This window comes from Jaculus jaculus, chromosome 1 (assembly GCF_020740685.1).
Source record: "Jaculus jaculus isolate mJacJac1 chromosome 1, mJacJac1.mat.Y.cur, whole genome shotgun sequence".
In the NCBI taxonomy this organism is placed as follows: domain Eukaryota; kingdom Metazoa; phylum Chordata; class Mammalia; order Rodentia; family Dipodidae; genus Jaculus; species Jaculus jaculus.
Window position 1 is genome coordinate 163,557,554 of NC_059102.1, and position 6,000 is coordinate 163,563,553.

The following is a 6,000-nucleotide window of genomic DNA, read 5'->3' on the forward strand; positions in this document are numbered from 1 at the left end:
TCCCTGCCTGACACTGCTGCCAGCCGGAAAGACAGTGACTTCCAGAGGAAATGCTTATTGATCCTGTGCTCAGCCTCCGGAGGTCTCTTCTAACCCAGCCTTTTCTTCCCTCCTGAGCTGACACCACCAAGGGCTTAGGGGGCAGGAGAGGGGTACCACTCCCCAAGGCAGGACAAAGCCACTTCTAAAGGACGGTTTGGGTCTGGAGGGTGGCCTGGGAGTCTTGACAGTTCTGAAACCTAGTCAGGCTGTCCCCGGGGTCAGGAGGTTCCAGACAGCAGAGCTGAGAACAGGAAGTACTTCCCCAAACTGGGGGGAGTTTGATAGCATCTGTGGGATTGTTTTGGGGGTAGAAATGAGAGCACCCCACCTCTCTCCTGCACAGCAGACATGGCAATGGCCTCATCTCCCTGGTGACAGCTCCCCAGTGATTGTGCCCCTCCGTCCCCGGCCATTCCCCACTTCCTGTCCATCTCTACCTTTTCCACCTCACTTCTCTCTGCTTCCTATTCCTTATTTTGGGTTACCTCCTTTCCCCTTCCTGTCATGGCTCAGCTTTGGCCTTATCCCTCATTGGGTCCCTTGCTCGGCCCCTCCTCCTGTCCTCAGCCCCCTCCTGCCCTTCCCCCTCTTGAGGCTGTAATATCCGTTTCACGATTTGGGGGCTGAGTTGCTATAACAACAGACAGTGATTGTGTTGTGAAGAGCAGCTCGCTCTTGCGCTGCCCGCCCGCCAGCCACCCGCCCGCCTGCCTCCGCCGCCACCACTGCCGCCATCCCTATAGCCTGATAGCTCCGGGGCCCACCCTGCAGCCCCAGCCTGAGCTCTTCCCACTGTGTGTGTGTGTGTGTGTGTGTGTGTGTGTGTGTGTCTCCCAGTGCTCAACTCTGCCCCACCTGGAACGTGACGTGTGTCTGTCATTCCCCTGTCGCATGTATCAGAATTTGACGATGGAGCCTCCCACTGTGTGTGCAGGGATATGTATGCACACTGGATAGATGGTGTATCCTGTTCTTTAGGTGTCCTCACTGGCCTGTGTGCCCTTCCCAGGGGAGAAGGGTGTGTGCTCAGTTCCTCCCACTAGTGCTCCCATTGGGTGGGAGCCTGTGTGTTTTAGGGGTGTGTGTCTTGAAGTGGTGGGTCCCAACCCCATCAGGGCACCAGATCTGGGACTTTTCTAGGAGATGCCTTTGCGGGAGGAGGGATGAAGGGACGTGGTAGTGGCCAGGTGACCTTTCCTGCCCTTCATGGGCAAAGCTGAGGATGGGGACAGGAAATGAGTATTCACCCTCATTTCCCTTCTTACTCAGACACTTAGGGTCTGAAGATTGTCTTGGAGCCGCTGCGTATGTCTTTTCTGCTGGGGTGTGTGTGTGTGTGTGTGTGTGTGTGTCCGTCTGTCCTGCAGGAACAGGAGCAGTGGAGGCTGGGTGGGGCAGTGGGTTGTGGGGTCAGATAGCCAATTTCACATTCTTAGGTCCTGACTCAGCAGTTCCCATTCTGTGCATCCTCCAATGGCCTTGGCCAGGGCAGCCTGAGGGTCTCTCCAAGGTCAGAGTAGGCACCAAGTCTGGGACCTGGCTCAGGGTTCTCCTAGCCCCTAGAAAAGACATCCTGCAGCAGGGTGCCCTCCTCACTCCCTCGCAGACTGGCGAAAGAAGTCCCCTCAGGGGACAATGGCCACATTCATCCATTCAGGAATTGACCACTGTCTGCAAAGGGACTTTGGAGGGGGAGGGGTGGCCCCGTGGGCAGGACTCATGTGTGCACCTGTCCCCTGGGCATGTGTTTACCCTTGGTTGTGTGGGTACCTGCGTGCACATGTGTGTGCTCTTGAGCGAGCATGTGCTTCTGGTGGTGTCTTACCTGTGGGCATTCCTGCAGTGTTCCTTTGTGTCTCTTTAAAATGCTGTACACACGGATAGGTGTGCGTGCACATGACTGTGTCCCCATGTGCATCTGCATGCATTAGTGGTTGGGCAAGTGTTCTTGCATATTGCCTTTGGCTAAGGAAATGCCAACTGCCACCAGCTGTGCTGATCGCAGACCCTGCAACAGAAATCAGGGTCCTGGAGGGAGATGGCAAAATAGTCTGCCACACACATACATCCAAACCCATGCTCACACAGTTTCAATCAGAACCCGGGTGTCCAACTGCGCTATGGTGTACACACTGAGGCTGGTTCACCTTTTCTCAGCTAAGTGAGTGAAGGAGTGCGCGCCGCACATTCATCATTCAGAGGCTTTCGTGGGGGAACCTGCGCTCCAGTAACCCACTCGCTCCGAAACACAGTTGCTAGCCAGGCGTGGTGGTGCGCCTTTAATCCCAGTTCTCAGGAAGCAGGGGTAGAGGATTGCTGTGAGTTCAAGGCCAGCCTGGGACTACTGGAGTGAGTTCCAGGTCAGCCTGGGCTAGAGTAAGACCCTATCTCGAAAAAAACCCCTCAAAAACATAAAAAACCCCACCCCCAAAGAAAACACCATGTGGTGCAGGAGCACAGAGAAGGGGGCTAATGCCAGTCCCCCTCAATAACCAGGCACGAGCAGTCGCAACCCCGCCCCCAAACCTATTCATACCCCAGCTCAGCCTTTTATGCCAGTTAAGAGGCTTGTGTCAAACTCTGGGATTCCCAGGAGGCTGGGCTGGGAAACCACAAGCGCCCTAGGTCTACTCTGACTATCTCAGTTTTTCCCTTCCCCCAAATTCGTCCTCATCCCAGCAAAGCTTCTCGCTCCTCAGTTCTGGAGGCTCCTAGGTAAGATGCCTTGGCAGTGTATGTGTGTGGGAAGCCACCAGCAGCCGGGGTCCCCTCTCTTAGACTCCCGCCCCCCCCCCTCCCGTAGCCCGGGGCCGTTTCTGGGCACAGCCAGCAGAGGGCGCTGCGTCCCAGGCCCCGCTCGGGTCCTGCTCCTGAGACCCAAGTCCGGATTCGATTCACTCCTTTGGTTTGTCTCAGCCCTGGGAACTGTCCTAGGGACCCTCCAGCAGGGGTAGGTGGGTGTGTGGAATACGAGGGCCTGACCCAGTGGGCGAGGGACTAGCAGTCCTAGAGTCCCCCGGCAAAGACACTGAGGCTGGGCTGGGACTTGCTTGGAGGAGATCGGCCCGGGGCGTCTGGGCTGAGGACTTGGAGAGGCGGGGACGAGCTCGGCTGCCCTGCGGCCGGGACGCCTGGGTCCCGCGCGGGGGAGGGAGGTGGGCCCGCGGAGCCGCGGGACTGATGGATTCTGCGCCTCCGCATTGGACGCGTCGCTCGTCCGTTAGCACGCCGTGGCCCAATGTGCGTGCCTAGGGGGCGGGCCCTGGTGCTGATGCTGCCGTCAGTCGGTGTTGCAGGGATGCGGCGGCGGGAGCAGCCGCCCTGACTCGCGGAGCATCCTCCTCCTAGCGGCACCGCGGCGGGGCGGGCGGGGACGCCACGGGGAACGAGAGGCGCGAGGCGGCCGGTACCTCTGGCCCCGGATCTGTCATTTGCTGGATACCAGGCGGCCCCCGGGGCTCGGGTCCCCACCCTCCAGCTACTGGCGCCCTCAGAATCAGGTACGGAAGGAGGGGGGGCTGCGGCGGAGACGGGCGGGGGGTGGGAGCTGATCGGGGGAGGGGAGCGGGTCGGAGGGGGTGGGGGAGGCTGAAAGGATGGGTTGGGGGGCGGGGGCGCCAAGCTGAGAAGGTTGGCTGGGTGACAGCGAGGAGACGAAGTCGCTGGTGGCGGGGGAGGGGGGTTGAGGGGTCGGAGGCTCCCTGAGGAGGGAGCATTGGCCCTGAGCTGGGGCGAATGAAGGGGGGGGGGGCTGGGAAGGAGGGTCGTTGGGGGAAGGGATGAGAAGAGAAGGAGGGGCATCCAGAGGGTTGTGAGATGGGATCTGAAAAATGTGGGGGGGGTCCCCAGTCTTTGCTAGCCAGGGAGCTGGAAGCAGTGCTGGGCCAGAGGGGCTGTGAGCTGTTGTGGTCTGAAGGGTCTGCGGGCGAGAAACCATCCAGGAACTGGGCTTCGTGGGAGGAGAGAGGTGGCTGGATGAGTGGAGAGAAAGCGAGCCAGGGGCCAGAGGCTTGGTCTGGGGAGAACCACTGAGGACCTGGCTTTCCGGGGGGATGGGAGCCAAGGGGAGAGGAGGTTATCGGGAGGGAGCAGAAGGGAAGGTGCCAAGGTGCTTGAGGCAAAGATGGGCAGGCAATATGGGGGGCCTGAGGGAGAGGAGCGGAAGCTTGAGGGGGAAGGCTGGGGTGACAGGGAGACTGGGAAGCCAGTAGGAGGTGGCTCTGCTGGGGTGGGAACATGCTGGGGGCAGTGACAGGATTCTGGCTAGAGTGCTGCAGGGGGAGAGGAAGCTGCAGGGCCCTGGGCTTATTCTCCCACCCCAAACAGGAGGGTACGGGTGGTCCTCATGTCCCAGCCTCTTCCACCAGCCACAGGAGTGATTTGCCCTAGGTTCTTGGACTGGAGTAAAGGCCAGGAACCCTTAGTGGGCTCTTGGGGGCAAAATTGGCTCAGGAGGGTAGTTGTCTTCTTAGCTGTCACCTCCCCCTGGGTCCTGAGAGCCATTTGGGGCCTCGCAGAACTGGCGAGGTCCGGGTGGGGCTGTTTTTTGGTGCTTGGAGGTGAAGGAGTAGGCTGTCCACACCTGGAGTGATAACCACATCTGAAGGGGTGGGGCTTGGGCCTCTAGCCCTGTGGCTGCTGTGGGGCCTTCTGTGCGCTCTGGTTTTTGTGTTGCGGGTGGGTGGGGTGGGCGAGGGACCTTCCATTCATTGCTGCCTCTCCCTCTTGTCCACCTTCCCAGTGTCTGGGCGTTCCTTCAGGGGAGGGTGGACTTGGAGGGTTCTACACCCGCTGTCTTCTGCCAGAGAAGGGGAAAGAGAGAAGGGAGCAGAAAAAGAGGAGGGGAGGTCAGTTAGTCTGTTAAGGCCATGCAGTGTCCCCTGTTTTGTGGGTCTTTTCCTCCCTCAGGGTCCCCGGCTCCTGATCCCAACAATGGTTCAGGGATGCGGGCATCCAAGCATGGGGCACATCCCTCAGGGACCAGGCGAGAAGGGTCTGTGTGGGAGGTCCCTCTTCCTGCTAAGGGAAGTGTGTGCTTAGTCCCAGCTAGTCCTCAGCCGCACAGAGGTGGGCGGGACTGACCAGCAGGCAGTGGCTGCCTGAGACTTGCTCCTGGGCCTGGGTTGATTCCACATGACAGCCAACTCAGAAGAAGGGGCTGGGTTCCGGAAGAGCTGCTGGGCACTTCCCTTCACCTCCAGGCTGTCTCTTGGCAGGTCCAGCTGCTCCCTTTTGCCCACCCTTGCCAGTGACACAGACACCCTGACTCTGATCCACACGCTCAGTGGCACCCACCCAGACACACACACCTACACAGGCGCACACACCTGCGTACACAATACAACTCCCGGCAGCGTGCCACCCACCTCCCACCCGGAGAGACCGCCATCTCCCGTCTGCCTCAGAGACCTCCCCCAGGAGCCGAGCTCCTGGCACACGACACGCATATGCCCCCTACATGCTCCCAGGTCCCCTTGATGCAGCCCCGTCAGTCCTTGCTGTCAGATGCTCAACGCACAGAGTTCCTATCACTGATTACCAACTCAGGCTCACAGGCATCTTGGACTCACCTGTCTTCCTGCTATGCACACCCTCCCCTCCTTGGTGCACACACCCACCCACCCACACCTTTCCAGACACACCAGCCTTCCCTCTGGTCACATCATATGTCCCACGTGCTTGTCTGGGTTTTAAGCACTTTGCTCCAAGTCTTTGTGTGTGTGCGCACTCTCATGATACACAGTTACATGCACACATCCTTTATGGCTGGACTCGGCCCCATGCTTGTCTCTCCCTCCCTTTGTACTTTCAGTAAGCTTTCAAACCCCAGGCTCGCTTCCTCCTGACCGTGGCCATCGTCAGTCCTGTCAAGCCCAATGTCTGGCCACACCTGGCCTCCTGTGGAACCTTGAGCCCCGCCTCAGCATTCATACCCCACTGGCCCTTCACATTGTCCCT